Source organism: Symphalangus syndactylus, chromosome 2 (genome assembly GCF_028878055.3).
Source record: "Symphalangus syndactylus isolate Jambi chromosome 2, NHGRI_mSymSyn1-v2.1_pri, whole genome shotgun sequence".
Classification (NCBI taxonomy): Eukaryota; Metazoa; Chordata; class Mammalia; order Primates; family Hylobatidae; genus Symphalangus; species Symphalangus syndactylus.
The window spans coordinates 34,771,029-34,786,282 of record NC_072424.2 but is presented as its reverse complement, the minus strand read 5'-3'; the positions used below and the strand labels follow the sequence as shown (position 1 = coordinate 34,786,282).

The 15,254-nt window shown below is 47.8% G+C and overlaps 1 protein-coding gene across 3 annotated transcripts in view; it reads right to left on the bottom strand.

Annotated features, from left to right (window-relative positions):
* The window catches only part of SH3PXD2A (SH3 and PX domains 2A), a 258,622-nt gene that overhangs the window by 204,708 nt on the left and 38,660 nt on the right, over window positions 1-15,254 (bottom strand). The window lies entirely within an intron of this gene.

The following is a 15,254-nucleotide window of genomic DNA, read 5'->3' as shown; positions in this document are numbered from 1 at the left end:
TTACAGGCGCCTGCCACCATGCCTGGTTAATTTTTGTATTTTTAGTAGAGATGGGGTTTTGCCATGTTGGCCAGACGGGTCTCGAACTCCTGACCTCAGATGATCCACCTGCCTTGGCCTTCCAAAGTGCTGGGATTACAGGCATGAGCCACCATGCCTGGCCTTTTTAGATAGCTAATTTCCAGTGGTTCACAAACTTTAGAGTGAATGAGACTCTACAAGAGGCCTTCCGAAATTGCAGGTGGACCCCGCTCTCTGAAATTCTGCAGACCTGGGTTTTGAGGGCTCGGATGTTTACACTTTTAACAAACCCCAGCTTATTTTGCTACAGTGGATCCTTAGAACTCACTCTGAAATGCCTTTCAGGGGACCAGAAGTGCTCAGAGATGTGTGATTCATCTCAGCATCCCTGTCTTTGCTCAGTGCCTGGCACAGAGCAGGTGCTCAGAAAACACTTTGCTATGTTGAACAAACACACTGGCCTTCTGGATGAGAAACGGATTTGAAGAAGAGGGGTTAGCACATGGGAGACTGGAAAACTTTTCTCTTTGGGAGCCTCACAATGAAGGCATCTCAGGGTCAGGCTGTCACCCCGGTTCCCAAATCTCCATCAGGCTCTGCAAGAGCTCATGCCACTCTGGAAGGCTGAACTGACTTAGGAATCCTTGGAGAAGGAGAGAAAGCCCCCGGTCCACACAGTCTGGCCTGCTCTTCCCACTATTTCTGTCTCTCCTGGGCGAGGCCTGAGTTAGAGGAATGGGTGCCCTCCCACAGCCTCAGGGCTATTCTGTTGAACTTCTCCCTTGGAGAGACACCTGCAGGGGTGTCTCCAGAAGGACAGTTAAGGGAGGACACTGATAAGACACAGGTGAGACCTCTGCCTCCTTTCCTCCCTCAGGAGAGTGGCAATGGCTGTAGGTCCTCAATGGTGGTTCCCAGGCCAGGGCGCCCTTTAGGATCACCTGGAGCCAGGGGAGGGCTTCATAAAAATTCAGATTCTGGGGTCTCTGACCTACAGTCACGGTGTCCTGTAGGTCTGTGGGGGTGGGGCTGGGGGGATTCTACCAGTAAGAAGAAAATAGCCAGTGAGGTCAGGGACCTGGGCCATGATGAGAAGGAGGAACGTTAGCAAAGAGAAGTGGCATTTAGACACCTTGCCATCAGACTGGCCCACCTCCCAGGTGCCTGGAACAGGGTTTGCCGCAGGCATGGTGAGGCTTTGTGCTTGGCTGCTCGGGTAATACACAAGAAAATGAGCTGAATCCAGTCTCTTCTCCCTTCCTATCTCTATGACACAGAGGCAGCCTCATGCCATGGCGAGTTTTTTCTGAAACGCAACCAAGGAGAGGGCCATAAAGCCAAAGCAAACAGGCCTGAGTGCTGCCACCCAGAGATGGGGCATTTATGACATGTGACCCTGATACAGAACATAAGGTAAAAGGCCACCCCTATCTTCATCAGCTCAAAATAGACTATTGGCTATTATTATAATAAATGGGGGTATGCTTTGCTTTACATCATATGTAAATAGGTATCACATGATACATTGTAAAACCATTTTGATAACTTAATGTTACCTAATGTTTAAGCAACTAAACGTAACTAGTTACCAGTACAGCATAAAGCATGTATATGCATTAGCTCATTTAGTCTTCAGCCCAATGAGGTAGCTACCACTGTTATTCCCATATTGTACAAGAAGAAAGTGAGGCTCAGAGAAGCTAAGTAACTTACCTGAAGTTATACAGCTAATAAATTACAGAGCAAAAGATTTGAACCCAGGTCTAGCTGAGTTCTAATACCTATGCTCTTAACTGAACTGGACTATCTCCCTGTGTGTAAATTTATCTAAATTGAACTACTTTGATCAGGACTGAATGACACTGTCAACCAAAAAGTATCTGAAACAAGTCTCAATCAGTTCAGAAAGTGTATTTTGCCAAGGTGAAGGACACACCTGCGATACAGCTTCAGGAGGTCCTGATGACATGTGCCCAAGGTGGATGGGGTACAGCTTGCGTTATACACTTTAGGGAAAATTCTTCAATCAATACACATAAGATTTACATTGGTTCCATCTGGAAGGGTGAGACAACTCTAAGCAGGGGACGAGGGGCTTCCAGGTCATAGGTGGATTTAAACACACTCTGATTGGCAATTGGTTGAAAGAGTTCCTACCATTGGAAAGGAGTGTCTGGATTAAGATAAGGGTTTGTGGAGATCAAGGTTTTATCATGCAAATGAAGCCTCCAGGCAGCAGGCTTCAGAGAGAACAGATTGTAAATGTTTCTTATCAGATCTTAGGTCTGCACTGATATTGATGCTGCGGGAGTATAATGAATCATGGCTGATCCCCACTTCCTCTCATGGCCTGAACCAGTCTTTCAGGTTCAATATTAGGGTGCCCAGGCTGAGGAGGGAGTGTATTCAGATGGTTGCAGGGGGCCGTCAAATTTTATTTTTGGTTGACATCATCTTTTTTTTTTTTTTTTCTGAGATGGAGTCCGTCTCTGTCGACCAGGCTGGAGTGCAGTGGCGCGATCTCGGCTCATTGCGCCCTCTGCCTCCCCGGTTCACGCCATTGTCCTGCCTCAGCCTCCCAAGTAGCTGGGACTACAGGCGCCTGCCACCACGCCCGGCTAATTTTTTGTATTTTTTAGTAGGGACAGGGTTTCACCATGTTAGCCAGGATGGTCTCGATCTTCTGACCTCGTGATCTGCCTGCCTCGGCCTCCCAAAGTGCTGGGATTATAGGCATGAGCCACCGCATGTGGCCGGTTGACACCATCTTTTTAAATAAAGGTGTGGGTGGTCTGAGAAGCCTGCGGTGTGCTTGCTGAGGGAGTGCACCTAGAGGAACATCCAGGAACAAAGGCGACTCCGAGAGCCCGAGACCAAGAAGACACAGAACTGGGGGCCCAGACAGAAGCAAATAGTTAGGAATGCTACAAAACTGACTGACGCCGAGGACCCCCTCAAACTCAATGCTGTGGGATTTTCCTGGGGGTTATAACCTACCTGGGTCCCCCTGCTGACTCCTAGCTCCATCTCCCCTCCCACCTGCATCTCTGCTTCCCACAGGTCCTGGGGCAGGAGCAGAGGCTGAGCCCGCACCAGGTGCTGTCTCTCTGACCTCCACCCCAGGAGCTAAATGTGAGGAGGCCCAAGTGGCCAATCCGCCCCTGGAGAGACGGCTGCACTCGCCTGCAGGACATTAGACATCGGCCTTTCTCCAAAACCAACCAAGCGGAGCCCAGGGGAAGGGCTTAACTGAGGCTTAACACACATCCTCCATCCCACTAGCAATTAGGCTTCCCTTCACCTCCCAGAGAGAATCAATCACAGGCTCACAGCCCCTGGCAGCTGGGAGGATCCAGGGAGGCCTCTCCTTCAGCAGAGGAGAAACCCAGGGGCCAGGGTGGTGATTTGCCAAGGAAGGGGCATGGCCAGGTAGGAAGCAGCAGACTCTGGAGTCAGCCACGTGTGGGTGCAGCACCCTCCTTATTGTCTGCAAGACCCCAGCCCAGCCGCTCAGGCCTTCAGACTCCTTCTCTACACAAAGGACACACCGTCAGGGCTGCCAGTACTGATGCAAACATGGTTATCACTGGAGTGTGCTCACATCCATTGGTGGCATAGCTGGGACAGGAACCCAGATGTCCCACTTCCCAGCCTAGCCTAGGACTACTCTGCACATGACCAGAGCATCCCCCCTCAGAAAAGTTCTTTGCCTTCTACTCTTCAGAAATGTTGAAAACTGGCAGGGCATGGTGGCTCATGCCTGTAATCCCAGCACTTTGGGAGGCCAAGGCAGGAGGACCACTTGAGCCCGGGAGTTTGAGACTGGCCTGCACAACATAGTGAGGCTCTGTCTCTATTTTAAAAATAAAAGGGCAGGGTGCAGTGGCTCATGCCTGTAATCCCAGCACTTTGGGAAGCCAAGGCAGGAGGATCGCTGGAGCCCAGGAATTTGAGACTGGCCTGGACAACATAGTGAGGCTCTGTCTCTATTTTAAAAATAAAAGTTGAAAATTCACATGAAGTCATCTCTGTTTAACCCTTGGCCTAAAACCACACTAAAGAAACACCCCGCTGGAGAGCCAGCTGGAGGGAAGAGCTGACAGAGAGCTGTCCTTGTGGTCCTTGTCGGCCACAGCCACCTGGCTAGGATACAGCCACGCTTCCCCCCAAAAAGCAGTTCTTTCCTTGTTTGGCAAAGGATTGTTCCTGTTAACATCTTGCACCCCACTTTCTATGCCCTGAGCAGCCATGAATGTGACTCAGTGTGAAGGATGGGGAAGCGAGCCCCATTCGCAGGTTCTCCCAAACTTCGGGGATTTGCCAGAGGCCCCTCAGCCTACTGCCCTGGACAGAGTCTAAATCTTGGGTTGAGGAAATAGCAAGAGACCTCCCTGGAGATAAGCCCAGAGATACGAGGACAATCTCCAGACCCCTCTCTCTCGTCTGCTTTCTTCCAAACCTTGGACATCCTAGATTATCACTCCAGACAGGTGATGGACACACAAAATTCCACCCCAGCCCATGCCTAGCTCCCTACCTCAACACCAGAGCTTCTTAAGTCTCCCTGAGCTGGCCTTGCCAGCACTGGAAACTTCAGAAACTTCAGAGAGAAACCGCAGAGAAAGAACAGGTGACAGGGAAGGGGGACAGGGCAGAGGTCATCCAAGAAAGCCAACTCTGTTTACAAGCCTGCATTGGGGGCCCAGATAGACTCTCCTCTGGCCTCAGGAGCAGTCAAGATAACATTACCCAGCAGCTGGGTCTCAAGAAAAGTTTGGCCATTAAACATCCTGCTTCCTAACGCTTTACTTGGGGTTATGTTTCACCGGTGGAGTTTCTCTTCCTTCTGGATTTTAAAAACCCATGGATTCTATTTCCCCTGTCTCCAGCCATTTCAGGCAGATGGTAGGCATCTATGAAGGCTCGCTAGAGGCTAGCAACTGCTTCCAGCTTCCCCTGGGTCAGCCCAGACTGAGGGGACCCAGGGGCTCAGGCCCTCCCACCATGCTCACCCTTGATGGAGGAGTGGAATCATCATCACAGACACCGCGTGGGAACTCTCGCTACACACCCAGCGCAACGCTCTGGCCCAACCAGTCCCACCCAGCCGGAGGTCATCTTGGGCTGCCTTCTGTCTGCTCAGCTCACGAGGCCCACCAATGTCTAAGGCTTCCAAAATCGCCTTCCCAGTGGGTGCTTCTGTCCTCTATTAGCCTTGCTCCTTTCAACAAGAAAATGGCCTTGATGCAAACCAGACTTACAGCCCAGCTCCAGAGCACTGAGAATGAAGCCTAGCCCGTTTCTGTGGAGGGATGTCCATGATTTGATCTGGTCTGGGACCAATTAGCAACTGCAAATGTACAGCCCAACCATTCCTAGAAGGCCTAGGACCCGCCTTGTGTTTAATTAGAAAGTGCTGGTAAGTACCTGTTGCCCCCTTGGCTACAAAATGTACAACGAGAGGCAAGGAGTTAGGAGCTATGGAGGAAATTGCATATCTCCATGGTACTGTGGTCCCATTTACTGAGGAAGGCCTTACTTTCCCTGGACTCCTACCAGCTGCCCCTGGCCCCAGGCCCCAGGCCCCAGGCCCCGGGCCCCAGGCCAAACAGAAACTCAAAGGCAATCTTCCTTCACCTGCTCACATGACCGTGGGGCTGGGATCAGCTGGCTGCACTAGGGCCATTGTATATGGTTGGGCAAGTTGTTCACCGCCCAGTGGTTGCCTGGTCAAGTGGACAAGTAGGTGTGAAATCTAACCTATACCTCACACCCCAAACCGTGCACCCTGGCTCAGGACTGCAGCCACGCTGAGAAAAGTGTGCCTTATTCTAATGTACATGCGCCTTGTTCCCCTGGGTGGGCTGTCAACGCTCTCTAGGGTCCTTGAGGTCATACGATCTCTTCAGGAGCCCCAGCTCTTTAACTTACCCAAATCTTCAGAGTCTGGGGATGCAAGGATAGCTAACATTTGGGACTGACTGCTAAAGCATATGGTCCCAGAAATCAAAATGAACACGATCAAGCAGCCAGAAAGAGGGAGTTCATGTGTGGGGACACGATCACTGCTCTGGCTTCCTGGTGGAGTTCATCACTGTCAGGCTCTTACCCAGGAAGATGCTGCCAGCCCGTCTAAGGTACTAATAGGCTCTAACCTTCTGTTCAAAGTGCCCCATGTACAAGGTTCTATCAAGGGGGGTTGGTAAGAAGAAGGCACATATACTCCAAATTAGTCCAGGCTGGTCCCCTAGATGCAGACCACCCAGCAGAGCAGAGGACTCCAGGGCTGTGGCTCCCTATGAGAGTGCCTACACCAAACACCGGCCCAGTGCCCCATCTCCTACCTGCTGTGGCCCACTGCATGCCACCAGGAAGCAGTAAAGGCCCTGGTATTAAAGATCCCTCTTTTTCTTTCTTTTTTTTTTTTTTTTTTTTTTTTTTTTTTGAGACAGGGTCTGGCTCTGTTACCCAGGGTGGCGTGCAACGGCGTGATCTCAGCTCACTGCAACCTCTGCCTCCTGGGTTCAAGCGATTCTCCTGCTTCAGCCTCCCAAGTAGCTGGGATTGCAGGTGCCCGCCATCACACCTGGCTCATTTTTGTATTTTTACTAGAGACAGGGTTTCATCATGTTGGCAGGCTGGTTTGTAACTCCTGGCCTCAAGTGATCCACCTACCTCAGCCTCCCAAAGTGCTGGCATTACAGGTGTGAGCCACCGTGCCCAGCCTAAAGACCCCTCTTGACATGGCTGCACCCAGATAAAAATCTCCCCAGAGTTCCGACATCTGATCTGGGCCCCCACTAGCCTAGCGAGTCTGTGACCATCCCTTGTGGCGCTCATAATATGCTTTCCACGATTAGTCAATTATTATATCTGCCTTCATTTGCTAATTGTTGGCTCAGAACACCCAGCTTGACACAGGCTGTGTTGGTCTCTATTTAACATGGGTGAGTCTATCTTCCTCCCAAGTCTCCCTATCCGCACAAACTATCTTCCTCTTCTCCCCTGAGGCTCTGCCAGTCTGCTGGACACACTGAGATAATGACTGGCTGATCTAATGCCAATCGAATTCACTGGCTCTGAAATGCCAAAGAGGTGGCTAGTAGCAACACTTGGAGACTGTCCCCATTCCCAGAAGCAAATCTCTGGTGGCCTAGGAGCAGAATACAAACACATCTTTGCCAGCCCAAAACCCTGCCAGCAAAATCAAGTTCAACAGCCTGTGGCCACTTGGCTAAGGTTTCTGAGCTCAGCCTGAGAATGATGAGGACCCTCAGGGTAGGGCCCTATTAAAATTCCAGCCCCTCCTCTAGAGTGGGTGTTCATTCTCAGGGTGGGGAGAGAGGTGATGCTGCAGATTTGGGGAACAACCACCACTTAGAAGCCTGGATGTGGTGGAGGGTGACCTCCATGGTAATACGCACTCACAGGTTGACTATAGGGCTAATGACCAGGCAGCAGGACTTTTCTAGTCCTGAGACCATCTGACAACAGGACTTTGTATTCAGAAGCAGTCATAGTAAATGCAGCAGAAGTGAACCCCAGAAGGGCTCTGGGAGTTGGAGGGGGTATAATGTGCTAGGAGAAGGTTCCTTCCAGAACCACACATCCACCAGTCGCCTCCAAAACACAGATGCTTCCACTGCAGACCTGGGCCAGATGGACCTTCTCTGGGGAAAAGGGTTTTTAAAAGAGACTCAGAGGAGGGGACAATGGCAAATGCCTCTGCAGTAGGGAGCATCCTTCGAGAGTGTGCAGCAGGTACCCATCACACCCACTGCCTGCCTTTGTTTGCAGGAATCATGGGTCTCCTTTCCTCCCTCCCTCCCTCCCTCCCTCCCTCCCTCCCTCCCTCCCTCCCTCCCTCCCTCCCTCCCTTCCTTCCTTCCTCCATTTGAGAGAGAGTCTCGCTCTGTCATCCAGGCTGGAGTGCAGTGGCGCCATCTCAGCTCACTGCAACCTCCACCTCCCAGGTTCAAGTGATTCTCCAGCCTCAGCCTCCCGAGTAGCTGGGATTACAGGCGTGTGTCACCACATCAGGCTTTTTTTTTTTTTTTTTTTTTTAGTATTTTAGTAGAGACGGGTTTTACCATGTTGGCCGGGCTGATCTGGAACTCCTGATCTCAGGTGATCCACCCGCCTCAGCCTCCCAAAGTGCTGGGATTACAGGCATGAGCCACCTTATCCGGCCCCACTATTTATTTAAATGGGAGGGTAATGAGTAGGTGAGAGGGTCTGGAGGAAGCCTCCCTGCTGCTGGAGCCTCTGTTTATTACCCTGCAGAATGAAGATCACAGTAGTTACCTTTTGCAGGCTCTTGTGAGGATTCAGGGAGCTGACCCTGTGTCTCCTTGTTAGAATGGAAGCCTCCTGAAGGTGGATCATGGCATGCTAGTGCCCAGCACCACACTTGACACCTAAGAGATGCTCACTTACGGTTCCCTTCATCAGTGAAAGAACAAAGCAACCAACAAATACCCAGTGAGTGCTGACCTCGCGCCTGGTTTAGAGACAAGCTAAAGAGAAGATGAGGCACAGCATCCAACCTCCAGGCCCTTACGCCCCATCAGGGGCAGCGGGACTCACACTGACAAATCATGGAGGGACAGTGCAAGATGGGTAATGGAGTGCCAAGAAGTGAGCCTCAGAAGGGACCAGAGGCTGTCTTGGCTTCACACAGGAGGAAGATGACTTGAAATTCAAATCTATCCACTTGATGGATTTGAATTTCAATCCGTACATGTCCCTGCTATGTGGGCTTAGGCAAGTGTCTTAGACCCTCTGAGTGAGGGTTTCCTTTGCTGTGAAGTGTAGTTTCTGATAGGAGCGTCCCGTTAAATGTGGTGATACGCATGGGGCACTCAGCACAGGGCCTGGCAATGTGCAAAGTGGCCCAATGAACGTGGGCTATTTAGACACTCAGGACGTGAACTGACTTCTTCCCATTTGCCGTGAGGCTTGGATCATGACGCTATGACTAGAAGTAGGAGGGGAGCAGAGAGTAGGGCACAGGGACACGGACATACACACAACACACACAACACACACACACAGACACACACACACAGGGACACAGACACACACAGGGAGACACACACATGGACACAGGCACACACACACACACACACGGCAGTGGTGGAACCACTACTAATACCAAGGCCAGCCTGGGAGAGCAGAGGAGCAAAAAATAGCTCTGCTGCCCAGGGCTGGGAAAACAATGACGGTCCCCAGGAGCGTCCGCTGAAAGGATGAACGTGCTGTGGCTGGCCCCTCTGGGGCTGGACGCTTTTTCTTTTCTTCATGTTTCCTGGAGGGGAAATGAGTGTATAAACTAGGAACTCCCAGGATTCACAATCCTACACGGACCTTTCAAAAGTTAGGCAGTCACAGCTCTGTCTTTACAGCCCCCAGAACGAGAAGAAAAACAGCCCAAAGAGTCAGCTCTGCCAAACCTTCTTACACGCACAATGGGATTGATCGATCAGGAGTAACAGAAACACTAACGGCCATGCCAATGTATTGAGTACTGACTATGTTCCAGGCATTGCTAAGCACTTTGTTCGAATTATCTCACTTACTCTTTACAATAGTCCTATGAGAAAAGTGTTGTTATCGTCTCCAGTTCGTAAGTGAAGAGACTAGGGCCCAGAGAGGTAACTGGTCTACCCAAACTCATCATATCTGTAGCAAGTAATGAAGCTCAGATTCAAATGCAGCCATTCGCTCTATATCCTGAACTCTCTGTCCTCTTTAATAACGACAGCAGACTGCCTGGAGCAAGACAGAGTCCCTGCCACAAGATTTGCCTTGGTGGCTCAATTAGCTCTGTCAATTGGTGACAGAGACAATGATCGATCTGTCAATACTGAGGCCGCCCATGAGGCAGGTGGCTAGGGATCCTTGCGGGGACCAGCACTCTATTTTGCATAGTTTAAAATCAATCAGATCAATTTCATGAAAAGTTATGATTCTCTCTGAGCCTCCATACCCCATAAAATAAACACATAAAATAGTGTTAAGAATACCTGCCTCACAGTGAAGATTAATGAGAACACAACAACAACCACAGTGCCTTGGACACTGTAGGTGCTTAATAAATGTGACTTCCCTTTCCCTGCAAAGTGCCTAGCACAGTCTTTTGCACTCGATGAATTTTAGTCTCTTCCCCTGGAAGATTCTGGGGCACCCATAAGTGCTGGGCCTGGAAAGGAGCCCACTTTGCAATCACAGAGTTCTGGACATGTCCCCACTGGGACGTTCTCCAGAGTACTTGAGAGCATGCGCTTGGACCTTTGTACCTTCCTCCTTCCAATCCTGCCACCACCCTCTGGTCCCAAGCCAGCTTGGCAGAGCAAACAAGTCTGATCACCTCGAGCCAGCAGGCACTCCAATGGAGAGGCCCAGCAGTGGGCAATGGATATCTTGGGTAATGCCTAGGAGCCCAGAGAGGGCGACGGTGTGCCCAGGCTGAGGTGATAAGGCTCACCTTGCAACAGAAATCAGGGGGAAAAGCTCAATGCTCCCGGACATTCAGGAGCCAGAGTCCTAGAAATTAAACAAATATGTCCTCTCCTGAGCCATAAAAAAAATTACACTCTTGGGCTTCCAAGGGGCTTGGAAACAACCCAGTGGGTCTAGGAAAGAGTCAGAAAAGGGGATTCTCATTCCACACACTCCCAAATCAATGACTGACCCAGGCCTGCTGACCCCGACCCACACATCCTGAAAATGTGCCCCACTCCGTCGTCACACCCTGGAGAGAATGGCAAAGGTTAACACACACAGCTTGGTTTCCTTTTCCTGGGAAACACAGCAGTCAGAGGCCAGCAGCCGCCTCCACACACAGCCTGCAGGGGAAATGACCCCTGGGCTTCCTCTCCACCATCTGACACACTCACACCTTCCTCTCTGCTATGCTCAGCAAAGCTCAACTTTTGACGCAAGGCAAACAGCTGTCATTAGAAATTTCGTTGCATGAGAGAGATGAGAACAATCTCTTTGGAGAACGTTTTGGCAATTTCTGTCACCAAACTTGCATTCCCTTTGACTCAGCAATTTGACCGCTAAGAATTTATCCACACAATTGTGTGTATGCATGTATGTGTGTGTATATATGTGTGTGTGTATATATATAAAGATAAGGAATATTGAATGTCTCTCGATAAAAAAGGTCAGATAAATTATGGTTCATATACCTACTAAAGATAAGGTGGACTTTTCTATATCATTATGGGAAAAGGTTTATAGTACATTGAGAAAAGAAAAAAAAGATTACAATGCTATGTATGCCATATGATTAAATCTATCTGGGGGATGGATTGTATGGGGGGAAGTTTGCATATTTGTGTGTGTCTATGCACATTAAAAAGAAAAAAATACAACAAACTGATAATCATGGTTATTTGCATGGAATGAGAGAGAGGAGAAATGGGAACAGTTTTGCTTTCTACTTTATAGATTTCTTTTTTTCTTTTTCTTTTTAGAGACAGGGTCTCGCTCTGTTGCCCAGGCTGGAGTGCAGTGGCACAATCATAGCTCAATGCCAGCCCTGACCTCCTGGGCTCAAGAAGTCCTCCTGCCTCAGCCTCCCCAGTAGCTGGGACTAGCGGCATGTGCCACCACGCTTGGATAATTTTTTAATTCTTTTGTAGAGATGGGGTCTTGCTATGTTGCCCAGGCTGGTCTCAAACTCTGGGCTTCAAGCAATCCTCCTGCCTCAGCCTCCCAAAGTACTGGGATTACAGGTGTGGGCCACCATGCCTGGCCAAAGTTTCTATATTATTTCATTTCTTTTGAACACGTATAGCTTTCATAATTTCCATCTTAGAAAATGACTGAGTTCTCTTAGCCAGTCCTCTGGCTCATGCCAGCTCCTGGATGTGCTGACGTCCAGCATTTGCTCATTCTTGTGGGGCTGTAGGGAATTTCAGGTTCAATGCTGAGCTCTTGAAGCCAAGGTCTACAACCCTGGCTCTACATTACAATCACCTGGGGTGCTTTAAAAACACTACAGGATTTAAATCAGAATCTTGGAAGGTGGGGTAGGCACTGATAGTTTTAAGAGCTCCCCAGGTGGGTCCACAGGTTGTTCCAGCAACCTGAACCAACATCAAAAAGACCACTGGACTAGCTAAAAAAAAAAAAAAAAAAAAAAAAAAAACAACAACAACAAAAACACCCTTTTAATAGAAAGCAATAGTACAGAGTAATTTGTACTACTAAAAGTCAGCTCTGCCTTTAAGATATCTAGTTAGGGAGTTTGTACTGGGTGCTTTTTCTCAAAGTTCTGCTTCCAATTTTGGAATTCATCAGCTCAAAGTGGGGAAAGCAAACAAGGAGACTCAGGTTCCTTCGTTCTGAGCTGTGGCTGTGCTGGGGCTTTCTTTGGCAGCCTGTGCCCACCCCATGTCTGGGGGCCTTCATCAGCGACTAAGGGGTCAGAGTCCAGCCCTTCTTGGCTCCAGAAGGAACAGCTGAGAGAACTAGAGGCACTCAGTCCAGAGGAGGTATTTAAGAGACATACGATAGCTGGTTTCAAATATTTAAAGGACTATCAAAATGTGAAGTTCAACTCCAGTTGTCCCTAAAGGAAGGCAGTGAATAACGAGTGCCAGTGATGGAGAAGCAGGTCTCTGCCCAACATCAGGAAGAATTTTCTAATCATCAGAGTTGTCCAGGGATGGAAGGGGCTGTCTTGTGAAGTAATGAGATGGCTGGGGCAAGGGACGAGTGACCACCTGTGACTGTGATGCTGGTAGATCCCCTCCCACTCAGCACTCCAACTCCATGAGGCCAGAGACACTTACAAAGTCTTAAGCAAAATCCGCTGGGAATACAGCTCGTTTAACCAAAAGAAGCTTTCTGCTCTCAACAAATAATAGTCTGAGCACTGGCTAAGTGTCAGGCACTGGGCTAGGTGCTAGAAATGAAGGCAGTGAGCTAGACGGGGTCTGTTGGCATGGAGCTTACACGGGAGGCAACAGACAACACGTAAGATCATTTCTGATGGCCCCAATAAAATGGGGTGCAGTGACGGAAACTGCAGGGAGGCAGCTGCTTTAGACTGATGGTCAGGGGAGGCCTCCCTGGAGTGAGGATGTTTAAGCTGAGACCCAAATGCAGAAGGCAAAGTGCGGCAGGCCAGCTGGGGAGGTGGGGGGCTCTTCAGTTTGACTCAGTACAAAATGAGAAGGACCTCAGATCATACACAAAAATTAACTCAAAATAGATGAGAAACCTAAATGTGAGAGATAAAACTATTAAAGTCTTAGAAGAAAACATAGCACAAATCTTCATGACCTTGAATTAGTCAAGGGTTTCTAAGACATGACACCAAAACCACAGCTCAGAGACAAATAAACAAACTGGACTTCATCAAAATAAAAAACTTTTGTGTTTCAAAAGACATCAGCAAGAAAGTAAAAGGACAATCCCCAGAATGGGAGAAAATATTTTCAAGTCATTTGCAAATATTCTAGACAAAGAACTTATATCTGGAATATACAAAGAACTCTTAGAAATTGTGGTGTATATATATGTATAATATATATAGTGTATATATTATACGTATTATATATAGTATATATAATACGTATAATATATATAGTGTATATATGTATAATATAATATATATAGTGTACACGTATAATATATATAGTGTATATTATATATAGTGTATACACTATATATATTATATATAGTGTATACACTATATATATTATATATAGTGTATATATTATACATATATAGTGTATACATTATACATTATACATATACACACACACACACACACACACACAGTGGAATATTATTCAACCTTAACAAAAGATATCCTGCCATTTGAGAACATGAATGAACCTGGAGGACATTATGCTAAGTGAGCTAAGCCAGATACAGAAAGAAAAATACTGCGGTGGCTCATGCCTCTAATCCCAGCACTTGGGGAGGCCGAGGCGGGCAGATCATGGAGTCAGGAGTTCGAGACCAGCCTGACCAACATGGTGAAACCCCGTCTCTATTAAAAATACAAAAAGTAGCTGGCTGTGGTGGCACACGCCTATAATCCCAGCTACTCAGGAGGCTGAGGCAGGAGAATTGCTTGAGCCCAGGAGAAGGAGGTTGCAGTGAGCTGAGATTGTGCCACTGCACTCCAGCCTGGGCAACAGAGCAAGACTCCATCTCAAAAAAAAAAAAAAGAAAAAGAAAAAGGAAAATACTGTATGCTCTCATATATGGGTTCTAGAGCCAAATATATAGAAGCAGAGAAGAGAAGGGTGGTGACAGGGGTGAGGAGGCAGGGAAAATAGCAGATGTTGGTCAAAGGATACAAATTTGCAGTATGTAGAGTGAATATGTCCGGACATCTAAGGTACAGCCTGAGGACTACCATCACTAATACCGTATTGCATACAAAAGGTATGCCAAGAGAGTAGAATTTAGTGCTCTCACAACACACACACAAAATAAAGAACTATGTAAGGTGATGGATGTGGTCATTTGCTTGACTGTAGTCATCATTTCATTATGTATTGTATATTAAAACATCATGTCATAGACTTGAAATACATGCAACTTTAATTAAAAAAGAACTCTTACAACTCAATAATAAAAATATGTAATCCAATTTTAAAATGGGCAAAGGATCTGAATAGATTTTTCTCCAAAGAGGAGGTACAAATGGCCAATAAGCACATGAAAAGATGCTCAAAGTCATTAGCAATTAGGGAAATGTAAATCAAACCACAGTGAAATATCATTTCACATGCACTAGGATGGCTACAATCAAACTCGCAGATAATAAATGATGGTGAGGATGCAGAGAAATTCACACCTGCGTACACCGCGGGTAGGAATGTAAAATAGTGCAGCCACCTTGGAAAACAGTCTATCAGCTCCTCAGATGGTTAAACATAGCGTCACTGGATGACTCAGCAATTCTATTCTGAGGCATCTACCCAAGAGAAATGAAAACTTACATCCACACAAAAACTTGTATGCAAACGTTCATAGTAGCATTATATTATAAAATATTATATACATTATGTAATGTTATGTAATAACTAACATGAAACATGAAAATAACTCAACTGTCCACTACATGAGGAATGGACAAATAAAATGTGACTTATCTATACAATAGAATATTATTCTTTTTTTTGAGACAGAGTCTTGCTCTGTCGCCCAGGCTGGAGTACAGTGGCGCCGTCACTGCAACCTCCACCTCCCTGGTTCAA